The sequence below is a fragment of the Vanellus vanellus genome, assembly GCF_965231255.1.
Source record: "Vanellus vanellus genome assembly, chromosome: Z".
NCBI classification, from domain to species: Eukaryota; Metazoa; Chordata; class Aves; order Charadriiformes; family Charadriidae; genus Vanellus; species Vanellus vanellus.
This window is the reverse complement of record NC_138908.1, coordinates 68,198,170-68,213,092: the sequence shown is the minus strand read 5'-3', so window position 1 is coordinate 68,213,092 and position 14,923 is coordinate 68,198,170. Positions and strand designations below refer to the sequence as shown.

General features: G+C 41.5%; 1 protein-coding gene across 4 annotated transcripts in view; it reads left to right on the top strand.

Annotated features, from left to right (window-relative positions):
- The first annotated feature begins 1,140 nt into the window (after window positions 1-1,140).
- GPBP1 (GC-rich promoter binding protein 1) overlaps window positions 1,141-14,923 on the top strand; it is a 37,682-nt gene continuing 23,899 nt past the window's right edge. For all 4 annotated transcript variants that reach the window (XR_014270195.1, XM_082497573.1, XM_082497572.1 and 1 more), the window contains exons 1-2: window positions 1,141-1,465; window positions 2,243-2,310. The gene's annotated coding sequence lies outside the window, so the exon portion shown is untranslated. The remainder of the gene's footprint in view (window positions 1,466-2,242; window positions 2,311-14,923) is intronic.

Below are 14,923 nucleotides of genomic sequence, written 5' to 3'. Positions count from 1 at the left end.
GCGGGTGGGCGGGCGGCCCCGCGGCGCGCTGGGGCTTCCCCCGGGCCCGTCCTGTGTGTGCTTCCCGCCGCGTCCCCGGCCCAGGTCAGCGCCTCCCTGCCGGGTGCCGCCGGCGGACCTGTTCATCTCTCCCAATAAAATGAGAAATGCCCCTTTCTTTCATTCTTTTTTTTTTTTTTTTTTTTTTTTTTCCCTTTTGTTGGGTCTTTTTTGGCTTTCTCCTCTGGGGAACGAGCGGCAGGAGAACGTTTGGCGGCGTTCTGCCATGAACACACCTGCTGCCTTCTCCGGGGTGCGAGCGCGGCTTCTGCGCCGGGGTCCGGCCCCCCCATTGCGTGTGTGTCGGCTTCGTAAGGCACAGGTCCGTGTGTTTGTCGGTCTGACGCCAGTCCAGATATCAAAAGGGAAAACTGATTGTTCTGCTTCTTTTCTCCGTAGGCGGTTTGGCATACAGAAGGGTCCTGGATGTTGGCAGCCTTTTGCTTCGGCTGGTAGGGAGGGGAAAAAAGGTGGAAACCGACCGGCAGCAGTGGCTTCTTGTCTGACGCTGCTCGGGGATTATTTGGCCGAGCGCTTCATCCTGAAAAGGCTTCTGAAACAGTAGGCATCGAGCAGCGACTGGAAGTTTGCAGTCGTGAGCTTTTTCGTTCTAACAGTGCCGAGCACCTCACCCTTGGACGTTTTTGTCCTCATGGCATGGATACATTGCTAAATTTATCAAGTTCTGAATACTTCAGCTGCCAAACTAAAGTGCTTTCTTGCTTTTAAATACTTTTTTCTTCTAGGCCACATTCTGTCTGAGTCATAGGCATAGCCAGTTTTGTTAACTGGCTGCAGGTTAAATGCAGCCTGAGTCACTGTGTAGACTTTGCTGAAAAGTTTCATGGCCGATATTTTTCCCTTTATCTTATTTTTTAGATTTTCTGACTTAGCCTTCTGTCATTTTGCAATGAGACCTATTTTCTAAATGAAGAATCTAATAGACATTTGTTTTTCATTTTTTCTTTTAGTTAATATTTTTGTTGAAAAATGTCGTTGCCAATAAGCAGTATGGAGATATCCAGATAGCTGTTGTTTACAAATGCCTCTGTTACCTGAAGCTAGTAAGTGTTCCACAGTTCAGATGTGAAATTTGGATTTTTGGCTTCACAGTTTGTGGTGTAAAAAGTGTATTTATTTCACCTGGAGCTGATGCTTCATACAGTGATATGTACATGGACTAGAAACAAGAAGAAGCCATCAGAGAAAAGAAGCGCTTCTTAAGCCAGAGTCGGCAAATTTTGGAGATAGCCTTGTGGAATCTATAAGCAAGAAGGATGGGTAGCTGATTTCTGTGAGGTCAAATCTATGTCAAACAGCTACGTATGTAGTATCAACAAGAACTCGGGATATTATCTCGAGGAAAACAAACTGGAAAAATATAAATCACCCAGTACTGACACCTTGTGCGGTCCTCTTGGATTCGGTAAGTGTTGTAGTGTTCATAAATAAATTTACACTTGAATAAACCTTTTATCAGTAAAATGGTTAAACCAGTAATGTTTACTACCTAGCGGTTGTTGGGTTTTTTTGAGAATGTTGAAGTGAGCGTGCAGAATCTAATTTTTCCTTGCTGTTTTTAATAATTCATGGAATAGTTCTTGAAGAGTTTGAAGAATACGTGTACAAGGAGGGATGTGTAGGTAGGAGTGTGATTTTTCTGGGAGATAAAAAATTAGGTACATCTAGACTGGCTCCGTAGGTAATTTAGCCTTCACGTTGGTACTGTAATTTCAGCAGTGCGCTGTTACACTTACTGAACAAGTCTGCTGGATGGCTGGTGCATCTCAGTCTTCCCATTTGTGTTAGATGTTTTTGCAGCATGAAGGTATTAATAATGTAGTTCTGGTGGTGTTTTCTTTTGTTTCCTTCCACTGTTCTTTGTCACTTATGGAAACCACGGACTCTTTAGCAAAAATTAATTTACCGCCTATGCAAACTGGCATATTAATTTGTTGTTATTTTAGGGTTGGGTTCAAAGTAATTCCTGTTCTGTAATGGGAATGAATGAGTCTTGTCTGCAAGTATAATGTTACAAAAAACCTCCACATTTTTGGAAGGATTCAAAACAAGATGTAATTGTGAACTAATTATACATGTTATTTTTAGACATACTGCTGTCTCCTTCCTCCCATAGTGTTAAATATAGTGTTAGATATAGTTTAAGTGTTGAAATTAATATGTTTATAATAATTTTTTATAGGTTTGCATTCAGCTGAATTGCTGCTGCCTCAAAGAAAATTAAGATGGACTGAACAACTTAACTCAAAAGTCAGTGGTAATTTCACTTAAGTTCTCTCCCCCCCACTCCACCTTGATTATTCATAAAACTTTAAATAATTAAAGCATTATTGGGTAGACTGTAAGCTGAGTGTCTGGTAAAGGTGACACGTGTGCCTTAGTCACCACCTTTTAAAAAAGTTTTCAGAGCTTCTGCAATACTGAAATATTAGTAGCAGTGAGCTAATGAAAAAACATGGTTTTCTCTAAGGGCAATGCAAAGATGTTTATGAACATGGCTTGTGTTAAAACCCTGTGGAGAAGGTAAAGTTAAGTATGTGTAGGAATCTCTAGATATAGTTTCAGTGTTTTTTCGCCTTGTAACTTTTTATTTTTACCACAAATGAAAGACTTGCATCTAAATAATTTTTGTTTTAAATTCTCAGGCTCGCTGAAGTAGTTCTGTTACGTGTGTTGTCTTGTCAGTATCTTAAAGGCTGTGGATGTTATTTACCTGGACTTCAGTAAACCTTTGACACTGTTTCCCACAGCGTTCTCCTGGAGAAACTGGCCGCTCATGGCTTGGATAGGTGTGCTCTCCACTGGGTGACAAAATGGCTGGCCAGCCGTGCCCAAAACATGGTGGTGAATGGGGCTAAATCCAGTTGGTGACCAGTCATAAGCAGTGTTCCCAAGGGCTCGGGTACTGGGGTCAGTTCTGTTTAATACCTTTATCAATGACCTGGACGAGGAGAGTGCGCCCTCAGGAAGTTTGCAGATGTCACCAAGCTGGACAGGAGTGTGGATCTGTTTGAGGGTAGGAAGGCTCTACAGAGGGATCTGGACAGGCTGGATCGATGGATTGAGGCCAGTGGTATGAGATTCAACAAGGCGAAGTGCCAGGTCCTGCCCTTGGGTCACAACAACCGCATGAAACACTACAGGCTTGGGGAAGAATGGCTGGAAAGCTGCCCAGTGGAGAAGGACCTGGGGGTGTTGGTGAACAGCCAGCTGAATCTGAGCCAGCAGTGTGCCCAGGTGGCCAAGAAGGCCAAAGGCATCCTGGCCTGTATCAGAAATAGTGTGGTGAGCAGGACTAGGGAAGCGACTGTTCCCCTGTACTCGGCACCAGTGAGGCTCCACCTCAAATACTGTGTTCAGTTTTGGGCCCCTCACTGCAAGAAAGACTCTGTGGTGCTGGAGTATATCCAGAGAAGGGCAACAAAGCTGGTGAGGGTTCTGGAGCACAAGTTTTATGAGGAGCAGCTGAGGGAACTGGGGTTGTTTAGTCTGGAGAAAAGGAGGCTGAGGGGAGACCTTATCACTCTCCACAACTACCTGAAAGGAGGTTGTAGAGAGGTGGGGATTGGTCTCTTCCCCCAGGTAAAAGTGACAGGACGAGAGGAAATGCCCTCAAGTTGTGCCAGGAGAGGTTTAGATTGGATATCAGGAAAAATTTCTTCACAGAAAGGGTTGTTAAGCATTGGAAGAGGCTGCCCAGGGAGGTGGTTGAGTCACCATCCCTGGAGGTATTTAAAGGATATGTAGATGTGGTGCTTAGAGACACAGTTTGGTGGTGGTTTTGGCAGTGCTAGGTTGATGGTTGGACTTGATGAGCTTGAAGGTCCCTTCTAAACTAGGTGATTCTATGATTTCTAAAAGTTGATCTAGCTTCGGTATTTTGCTTTCTTTGGATGGTGTTGCTGTTTTGTTATTTTACCTTCTATTTCAATTTTGTTGTTTTGAAATTGTGGAAACTGTGGAACATGAATATGAGGCTGTTTCTGTAATCTCTTGTGGCTGTGGCTTGTGGCTGTTCTATGTCCAGTGTCAGAGTGGCTGGGGGTTGACTGAAAGAACTGAGCCACATGTTGAAGGAACCTGTTGTGGTTTAGGCCAAGTCTGCTACTGGGGTCCTGGGGGACCCCAGATGGGACCAACATGCTCCCCTCTACCTGTCTTCAAAGACTGTTTACTCTGGAGAAATGGAGGCTCGGGGGAGGTCTTTGCCTTGGGTGTTACGGCAATAAGTATAAGCAGGAGCCTCTCTGCATACCATGCCTGGGCATCAGCTATAAACATTGGTCTTATCACTCTGAGAGAGTGAACATTGTCTGCACAATACGCAATTAATTTCAGTAGTTAGAACAGGCCCAGCTAAGAAGCAAAGTTACTGAACAAAATTGATTCTGTTTTACCTCAAACCAGGACAGAACCAAACCAACAGAAAAAAATGATCTTCCTTATTCCTTTAGTTGGATTAATCCATGTTTCGTTTGAAAGCATTTGGTAAATGGGAAGAGTTCAGGCATGAGTGGCCATTTCATTTGTTTTTTGTCTATTGTATTGTCATAAATAATAGTAATACAAGTACTAGCTTCTTAACTCATAGAAAAAGTGACGTGTCTTTTTTCAAGCTATTAAATTTTAGTGCTGTGAGATACTTCTACCTCTTGACAAGAGGCTGTCACTGAAATCAAGGAGCTGCATCCCCCACTTACCATTCTGGGTGACGTCCTGATTTGGACTCCCTTCCTTCTGGGTATTTTGAAGAGCTTGCTTTTTAGCTTCATTGAATTAACTCTGTCTTGACATCTCTGTGTTTGCTCATGGGATAATTCTTTTTTTCTTTTCAGCACATTTGCATTCGGGAAGTGCAGTTGTTCTTACTTGTATGCGGATGTGTTTGACGAGGATTCAGGCTGTGCCCTTGTACACTAGGCGAAATTCGTATTTGGGTGAGGCCTGTTGAGGAGAAAATGCCTAGCATGCTGGTCCACTTTAATTTCTTCTTTAGGTTTTTATTTGTATAGTGCTGACAGTCTGTTAAGTGGTTTGCAGACAAGTAGGAAGATAAGGTCCTTGCCCCCAAGAGCTTATACTTGAAGACTTGATGTAAACATAGCTTTTGTACTGGAATAACTGTCAGCAGCTTGGCTCCTTTAAGGATACCTTTATTCTGGTAGAATCCTAAAATGGGTACATTTGCGTTGAGAAATTGTCTTGAATGGAGTAGGCTGCTCCTGCTGTGTGAAGAAGCTGTTGGTGGAAGCTTTTAAGAGTAAGCAGATTTTAAACTTGGACCAAAGCTTAAGTGGAATTACATCTGTAAAATAATGTTGGGAAATTGTGTAGATACTTAGCTGCCTTGGTACTTCACAGATTAATGTACTTTATGCTTCTTTTTTTAACCTCTAATGAGAATCTTCTGTTTAAAATGTGTGGATAGAACAGTGCGACAGTGCTAGTTCATCAGTAACTTCTGGGGAAGTTGCTTTTATTTATTTTTAAATACTAGGAGTAACTTCTGTCCTGCAAGGAGAACTATTTGCAGACCTTATTGTAAACAAACTTGAATGAAATTTGGCATGCATTTTGTTTTGTTTTTTGTTACTGTGTGTGTTTGAGCAGTAGTATTACACAGTATCTGATGATAAGGCCCAATGTGATGGTGTCAACTCTTCCACATTCACTTCCTTTCATATTTTGGGTAAACATAGTCAGGGAAACAGCTGAAATACATATGATTGTTTTTCTGCTTTATATGCTCAGGATATGTCAAAACTGCTACTTTTTCAACTGCTTTTTCTTCAGATCCTTGTGAAGACTCCAAAGTGCAAAAGAATTGCTGGTGATTTTGTCATCTAGTGTATGCTGAGCAGGGTGGTGATGTTATTGCACTAACACTTCAGCTTTTGGACTTTGAACTTTGCGAAAGGCAAGAGATTAGTGTTTAGCTTTCCGCTAAATGGTATTGCAAGTGTGTAGGGTTTCAGTCAGAATGAACCTAGTTGTAGTTTACCTTCAAATATAAAGTTATTCTGTGTTATGAAATAGTTTGCTTTTTTAAATTTACATTTTGGTACAGTGCAAGAAGGAAAAACTTTTTTTAATTGAAGTGGTGGTTAAGTTATTTGAAGCACTCTTGTTAACTTTGGCTGTTTCTAAACATTTCCTAAAAGATGCTTTGATTGTTGTGACATTAATATTTGATTCACAGAAGTGATGTAAATCCTGTTGCTTGTGAAACATGTCTATATATAGAAAGGGGACCATATGATAAAGATTTAGGGCACCAGTGTCCCCACAAGTCTGCTGACATTCTAGATCCTTACGCAGAACAAATTGTGCTTTAGTTGATTCATCCTCAGATAAGGAACTTGAGCCCTAAGTAGAAATGAAGGTGGGTTTTCCTTAGGGTTTTGTTTGTGTTTTTTTGTTTGTTTTTTTTTTTTTTTCTTTGATAAGTCACTGTAAAGCTAGGTTTTAGGGCTGTGGCTTTAAATGGTTAAAAATCGACTATTACAGTTTGACTCCGTATACTTCTCATACCTAGGCATGTCAGAAGACTTTTGGAGGTGTACAGATTTGACAGAGGACCTCACTCCTTCCTCACTGTTCTGCAGGAAGCCTTGGTTCTCATACTTCTTTTTAAAAGGCGAGGCAAGAAGGTATATCAAAAAAAACCCAACAACCCAGGATATTTTCTTTTGTTCTTGCTTTTGGTCCAGAGCTAGAATACTCATCTGAACGGTTCTGTATTGGATGGTGGGGATAGCAAGACTAAAACTGGAGATTTTACTTGCCCTACAGTATGACAGTGGAGACGGAAGAATTGTTCAGAACTTTTAAATGTCTGTTGAAACAGCGGGAGAGAAGAACTTTAAAAGTTCAGCTCCCTTTCCTTTTATTGGAGGCGTGAGTCTCTGACAATAAATTTTAGAGAACCAAAGAATGTGACAGAATTACCATACCCAAACTTAACCTTGTTTGTAAATTACATGTCTCTAAGCTGTCCTCTGCACTGACGTGTGTGTGGGGCAACATGCACACTTTCCTCTCAAAGTGTTGAAAGGTTGGTTGTGAAGATGCTGTTACAGCTTATTCTGTTGTGGCTGTGCATTTACTTGGAGACAAAAGAAAGGAAATAAATAATCTTCAATTCAAGTAGTTGTCATGCAACAGTTTGTGATCAATGCTAGAAGTGCTTCCATTTTCCAAAACTTTGTAAAGCTTGTGTTAGTATTTGAATAGTATTTTCTGTTTTACCAACATGCAAATTTTGGATAGCAAAATAAATTGAAATTTGCTTATTTTGCTTTGTTCAAACTAAATGAATCACAGAGTAAGGAAGTTCTCTGATAAACTGTGTCTTCGAAAAGGGAAGGAAAATTGAGATGTATAGGGTTTAAACAAAAGTATTGTTTAAAGCTTACACTTACCAACTTTACTTCAAATTAGCATTACTTTTGACTAGAGGTCATAGAGAAGGATCTGTTATCACACTAAATTTTTTGTTTAAAAGGAATTGTGTTTTGTGGCTGAAGGAAAAACTTTTGATGGAGTGAGTTATTTTAAAGGCCGGCTTAGTTTGAGAAGAGCCCCGAATGTTTCTGTTTTTGAAAAAGAGAGACTGTGTAGTCTGATGGCTAGGACTTCTGCATACAGTTTCTTTGCCTGAATCAGAGCAAAACTTTGTAGTTTTTCTATGGTTGATACTAAGCAGGTGAAATAAACATTTGAAGCTGGTCCAAGATGGGGGAAACTGAAGGGTCAGTTTATTCTGTAGTTTGGTTATTCCAGAGTTGCTCTGTTTTAGTGAGAACTTTGCCTGCTGTACCTGCTGCTTCAGGAAAAAAAAAAAATTGACCTTGGCAAATAGCTTTCTCTTTGTATTGTCATGAAATGCAGTGCAGTTGGTGTTTGGCATGTCTCTGATAGTGAACTTTCAGTTTTAATTCCCTCCTAGAAAATTGTGCACCTCGTTTCCCTTCTTGTTAGGTGGTTACTGTTCTCTAAGATGTCATACAGACTTACTCTGAAATTCATATATATGCTTCATTGGTCTTTGTGACTTAGTAAGAATTTGATATACTTGCTCTAGCTCATTAGCAAGGAAGCAAAGCAGCAGCAGTAGCAACAAACTTGAGACACTGAATAATATGTAAGATTTTATTTTTTTCTACTATCATGACAACACTAGTATGCTTAATTCTGATGGCTTACAACCTTCTTTTACCCCATTTATAAACATTATACTGAAAATTACGGTGACAAAGTGAGGGTGGGTTGTCAAACACGTGTGTAGCTGAGGGGTGGCATTAAGATTCCCACCTGTAGCTTGTGGTGTGCTGTACTTACGGTAATAATAATCTGTGAGGCATTCGGTAAAAGATCACAGGTACGTGCCACTTAAATACGCATGCATGTTAATTTTAGCCTTTCCTGAAAACTATGAATGTGCATATAACTGTGTGCATTTAACATTTGTTCTGTTCATGGGTTTCCCCACGCAAATCAATAGACTGAAGTTCTGAACTGGTCTTCAGGGAGCATCAAGAAATTTGAATTCATAACTCCCTGCTAACTTTGGGAATTCATGGCTTGAAGCTTCCTTGTTTTTTTTTCCCCTGTTAATAATTTTGCTACTCCATTCACACGCTTAAAGTTTTCCTACCTATTTGAGTTTATACTGCCTTTTATTTTAATAGTTTTCTGACAGCCTCTGAATTACCAGTGTCTCAGAAACTGCTTCCTGTAAAATAATGTAGGCTATCCACAAAGCATGAGAAGTACAGAAGCTAAAGGTGCAGAACTCTTTTTCCTTGTCTCTAGCTTCTGGTGAGATGGATTCAGCTGTCAAGGCTTTTTTTCCTAATTTTTAGCGTTATTTTAAAATTGGTTCTTGCTATAAAGTTTTCATCAGCTCCATTTAAATTGGGTGTGTTTATTAATATGGTAAATCCATAAGATGGCCAAAAGCGTACAGTCTTTTAGTAAATTAAGTTTTAGACTGTGGGTGTTTTGGCTATTTGACTATTATACTGACCAGTCTTTTCTTTCTTGATGTCACCATTTTTGTCTGTTTCTTCATGCTAGGACATGATGAAAAGGCAAAGCTGTTTTTATTTATTCTGGTAGTTCAGACACATAGTGTTACCAAATGTATCATGCCAACAGTAATGAAACCTGTCTTAAATATTGAAGACAGCATTCTAGGCTAAAGAAATATTTTTATTTTGTACACTTGAAGAGACCTTCCTGAAGTCATATCTCTTCAATACCAGTGGGACTGTTTCCTCTGCCAGCTAAATACTGGTTAGACAAGTTGAACAACATGCCCTTAAATTTGGGTGGGGACAGTCTCTGATCTCATGTCCTTGTCATCTTAAAGTTCTGCTGTGCTTTTTTTTCCACCTTCAGCGGAGAAAGCATCAAGTTAGGGAACACTTCAATAAGATATATGTAAATCCATGGAGCTTGACAGGATGCTCCCATGAGTGCAGAGGGAGCCAGCTGATGTCATTGCAATGCCATTCCTTATTATCTTTGAGAGGTCTCGTGGTCATTAGGAGAGGAGGCTCTTCAGTACTAGATGAGAGCAAATGTCAGTCCTGTCATCAAGAAAGGTAAGCCACAAAACTACAGGCTGGTCAGCCTCACCTCAGTCCATGGGAAGGTGGTACAGCAACTAGCCCTGGAAACCATTTCCAAACACATGGAGGACAGGAGCGGGAGCAATCAGAACGGCTTCATGAAGGGGGAATCATGCTTAACCAAGCTAACAGCTCCACAGTAGCTTGGTGGGTGAACAGAGAGAAATGGCTGGTGTTTATCTTGAGTTCAGTAAAGCTTTTGATGTTGTCTTCTGTGACATCCTCATAGATGAGCTGACAAAGTATATGCAGAGAAGTGAATGATGAGGTGTATCAAAAACTGGCTGAATGGCCAGGCCCAGCTCGTCAGGGTTGTGATCAGTGGCACAAAGGGCATTTGGAGGAAGCTGTTATTATTGTACCCCAGGGTTCAGTACTGGAGCCTGTGTAATTAAACGTCTTCATTAAAGTTGTGGACAATGGGACAGAGTTTACCCTCAGCAAGTTTGCAGATGATACAAAATGGTCAGGGGTGGCTGATATGTTTGTGCTGCCATTCTGACGAACCTGAACAGGATGGTGGACTGGACAGAGGAACCTCCTGAAGTTCAGCAAAGGGGAAATTCTAAGTCCTGCTTCTGGGGAGTAGTAGCTGCATATGCCAGTACATGCTGGGGGCTGACCAGCTGGTAAGCAGCTCTGCAGAGAGGGACCTGGGGGTCCTGTTGGACAACAAGCTAACCATGAGGCAGCAATGCATCTTCAAAACAAGTAACGCCAACATCTTCCTGGGCTACATTAGGAAGAGGATTGCCTGCAGTTTGAGGGGGAGTTTATCTTCTCTACTGAGCCCTGGGGAGGACATGTGTGGAGCACTGTGCCCTATCATAGACTTGCTGGTACAAAATGGATATGGATTTACTGGAGCGAGTTCAGCAAAGGACCACAGAGATGATTAAGGGAATGGAACGTCTTTCCTGTGGGGAAAGGCTGATATTCTTTGTGATCTTTTAAGGAAATATGAGTTGGTCCTCAGTCTTTCAGAACACTGTCTGGATGTTATATTTTATGTTTTTAGAAGATACTTTCCAGATTTAAAATTAGTAAGCCATCAAACTCACATTTTTCTCATGTAAAATTCTGTGAAGGTGAAAACGATGAGGCAGACGCTATCTTCGTTAATGCTATTGATGGGACTTCAGACTGTTGGGGTAAGAGTAGGTGGTAGGGCCTCAGAAGGATGTTGGAAGGTAGTAATGCATCGTTACAAGGTGATGCTTAAAGTTCATAACCCTATCTGTGAGAAATTGAAGAGTAGTAGTGTTGTGACATTCCTTCTATAATCTGCATTGGGTGTGGACCTGGGGAAATAAAAGGTAGGATTGCATGTTTTTACACTTGATTCTTATGAGTTGCAAAATTGTTACAGTGCTTATAGTTAAATATATTAACAAGGTGATACTAAATACATTTCCCCTAGTTAGAGCTCCTTAAACAAATAATGAAAATAGTCTCGAAAAAAAAATCACAGCAGTTAAATGAGAATGTGTATTACCTTATGTGCCATAGTCCTTTCAGGATTCTGTACTTTAATAATCAGTCTCTTTTTTTTTTTTGTTTGACCTCTTTAGAGAAAGCAAAACATGGAACTAAAATTCAGAATGCTTTGATTACATCTACTTGCTCTGCTATTTGCCCTTGCCATGTGTCCCAGATCATTTCTTCCCTCTGTCTGCGGGGTCTCGTGCCCACTTACAGAGCCAGTGTGGAGATTCCTTTGAGGTGAATTCTCATGGCAGTCACTTTTCCAACTCCTGAAGGGTACTTTGCGTTTCCAGAAATGCTGTATGGCTATTTTTAGTGTTGTGTAAATAGACAAAGAGAGAAGGAGAGAGTTTCTAATGCTGGAAAGATTTGGTGAATGGAAGTGAAGCTGAAAGAAATCCTGGGTAAAGGATTATCTTTAAAAGGCAGGAGTGGTCACTTAAATTTATTTTTTGTGTAACCAGTTTATTCCAGACCTCAATAGCCCTTGTTTTCTTGATTATATGTTTAAGGCCAGGTTGAAGGTATTTTTAAAGGAAATTACTATTGCTCAACTGTGTTAGCAGGAGCAGCGCAGGAGAGATTATGTGAATTCCTAGTATATGAAGGAAGTCAGGTTAGATCATAAATGTTGCAGTGTTTGAGCTAGAGACTTTTTTTTATAATTATTATTTTAAAGTTTTGTCAGGTCTAATTGTTTCCAACATTTTATAGGTGCCTGGCATGGAAAAAAGAGTCTAGGTCTTGCCTTATCCTTTTGCTCCATAACTTTTGGCAGCACAGCTGCTTCCTGGTTTAGCGCTGCAGCTAAGTGAGCATCCGATTCTGTCTGTAGTGACTCTGCACTTAACCCTGTCTGTAATGAGTCTGGTATGTGACTGTACTGTATTCCCATTTTTGATGTGCTACACAGAGATACGGGATGGACTAACAGATGCTTTCTTGGGTTCTGCACTGTGCTTTGCCTGTAGTGCTTCACTAGTGATTAGAAACTACTGCCACGTGCTGCCAGTCTGCCTATTTGGTGAAGTCGTTCAGGAGTGAAGGAAGGTGAAATCTATAACTGACATAGTTGTGGTAGCAGGAGTCCCTAATTTAGGACAAATCATATGAGAATAAGCAAGCATCCATTTTTCTTCTCCCCCCTTCTACCCCTCCCCCAGTAAGCATATGGGGGGGAGAAAAGACTTAAAATATATTTTTGCTTCAAGAAGTTACATAAATTTAATTAAAATATGAGAAATCATGTTTGTTAAACTCAAGATGTATTCCATAACACTGTTTTGGATAGCTTGTTCAATTTGATTTATGTATTTCATGCCCCTGGTTTATGTGCTAACTGCATGGGGGTTTCTATCTCACGAACAGCCTTTGCAGACAAAACTTTTAAGTGTTAGTCATTTTGGCTGTTCCATATTTTGTCCTGATAATAGTGAATTAAAGGTTGCAGATAACATGAAAACTGCAATATAAGATGAAGATTGAAGAAGTGCTTTGCTACAGTAATCTGGAAGTAAATTAATCCCAAAGTTCATGAATATGGGGTGTTTTTTGCTTTTGGACTGTATTGAATGCTATCTGTGTTACTGCACTGAAAAAAAAAATTGATTTATAGTTTGGTTGTAGCAGGTAGTCTTCATGCTTAAAAAGTGTTGTTTTTTAAGCACTATATTGATTTCAAGCAGCAGGGGAGAGGGGAAGATACTTGCTGGGGAAATAGCATTCTCATATGGTTACCAGTAAGATGAGAAAAAGCAGGTTAATTATTACAATGTTATCTTTGTGTACATGCATTGTGCTACACATTAAAGTCTTTAGTTGCAATGATTAGTTTCTGACTTAGAAGCAAAATAGGAATTGGCAGGTTCAAATACTTGTCTTAAGTTTTAAAGTGGTTTCAGAATCTTGTTCTTCTAATCTTCAGGACTATGTGTCCAGCCTAAATCTGCTGTGGTTGGTATCTTGTGATTCACAGAATCACAGAATTTTCAGAGTTGGAAGGGACCTCTAGAGATCATCTAGTCCAACTCCCCTGCTAAAGCAGGATTGCCCAGAGCACATGACTCAGGACTGCATCCAGGCGGGGCTTGAAAATCTCCAGAGAAGGGGACTCCACAGCATCCCTGGGCAGCCTGTGCCAGTGCTCTGGCACCTGAACCGTAAAGAAGTTTTTCCGTGTATTTGAACGGAACTTCCTGTGTTCTAACTTGTGCCCGTTACCCCTCGTTCTGTTACTTGGAACCATTGAAAAGAGCCTGGCTCCATCTTCCTTCAACCCACCCTTTAGATACTTGTATGCCATAATAAGGTCTCCCCTCAGCCTTCTCTTCTCCAGGCTAAAGAGTCCCAGCTCTCTCAGCCTTTCCTCATAAGGCAGATGCTCCAATCCCTTAATCATCTTAGTTGCCCTTTGCTGGACTCGCTGCAGCAGTTCCCTGTCCCTCTTGAACTGGGGAGCCCAAAACTGGACACAGTATTCCAGTTGTGGCCTCACCAGTGCCGAGTAGAGGGGGAGAATGACCTCCCTCGACCTACTGGCCACACTCTTCCCTATGCAGCCCAGGATTCCATTGGCCTTTTTGGCAACAAGGGCACATTGCTGGGCCATGGATAATTTACTGTCTACCACGACCCCCAGATCCTTCTCCTCAGAGCTACTTCCCAGCAGGTCCGCCCCTAACCTGTACTGGTGCCTAGCATTCTTCCTCCCCAGGTGCAGGACCTTGCACTTGGTTTTGTTGAACCTCATTAGGTTCTTCTCTGCCCAGCTCTCCAGCCTGTCCAGGTCACGCTGGATGGTGGCACGGCCCTCTGGGGTGTCAGCCACCCCACCCAGTTTGGTATCCTCAGCAAACTTGCTGAGGATACACTCTGTCCCCTCATCCAGGTCATTAATGAATATATTAAACAAAATTGGACCGAGTATTCACCCCTGGGGGACACCACTGGTTACAGGCCTCCAACTAGACTCTGTGCTGCTGATCACAACCCTCTGAGTTCTGTCCCGCAGCCAACTCTCAATCCACCTCGCTGTCACCTCATCTAGCCCATACTTCCTCAGCTTCCTAATGAGGATGTCATGGGAGACAGTGCCTTGCTAAAGTCAAGGTAGATGACATCCACGACTCTCCCCTCATCCAGCCAACCAGTTATAACATCATAGAAAGCTATCAGATTGGTCAAGCATGATTTACCCTTGGTAAATCCATGTTGACTACTTCCAATAACTTCCTGTTCCTCAACGTGTTTGGAGATGACATCCAGAATGAGTCGCTCCATTACCTTCCCAGGGACAGAGGTGAGACTAACTGGTCTGTAGTTTTCTGTGACCTCCTTGCCTTTTTTGAAGATCGGAGTGATGTCAGCCTTCCTCCAGTCCTCAGGCACCTCTCCTGTTCTCCATGACCATTCAAAGACGATGGAGAGTGGTCTAGCAATAACATCCGCCAGCTCTCTCAGCACTCGCAGATGCATGCCATCAGGGCCCATGGACTTGTGAATGTCCAGCTTGGCCAAGTGGTCTCTGACACGGTCCTCCTCAACTGAGGGGAAATCTTCCTCTCTCCAGACCTTCCATTCTTATGGTGTTTTGGATTAAGACATCTCTCTTCTTGGCGGAATTTACTCCTCCAGATGTTTGTAACCACTGGTTGAATACAACTTAGGTCCTCATTTTGTGAGGCAAAGCAAGCCAAGTAGTTTTCTTAGGCTTGCTTTCTTCAGGTCACTGAAATAGTTCATTA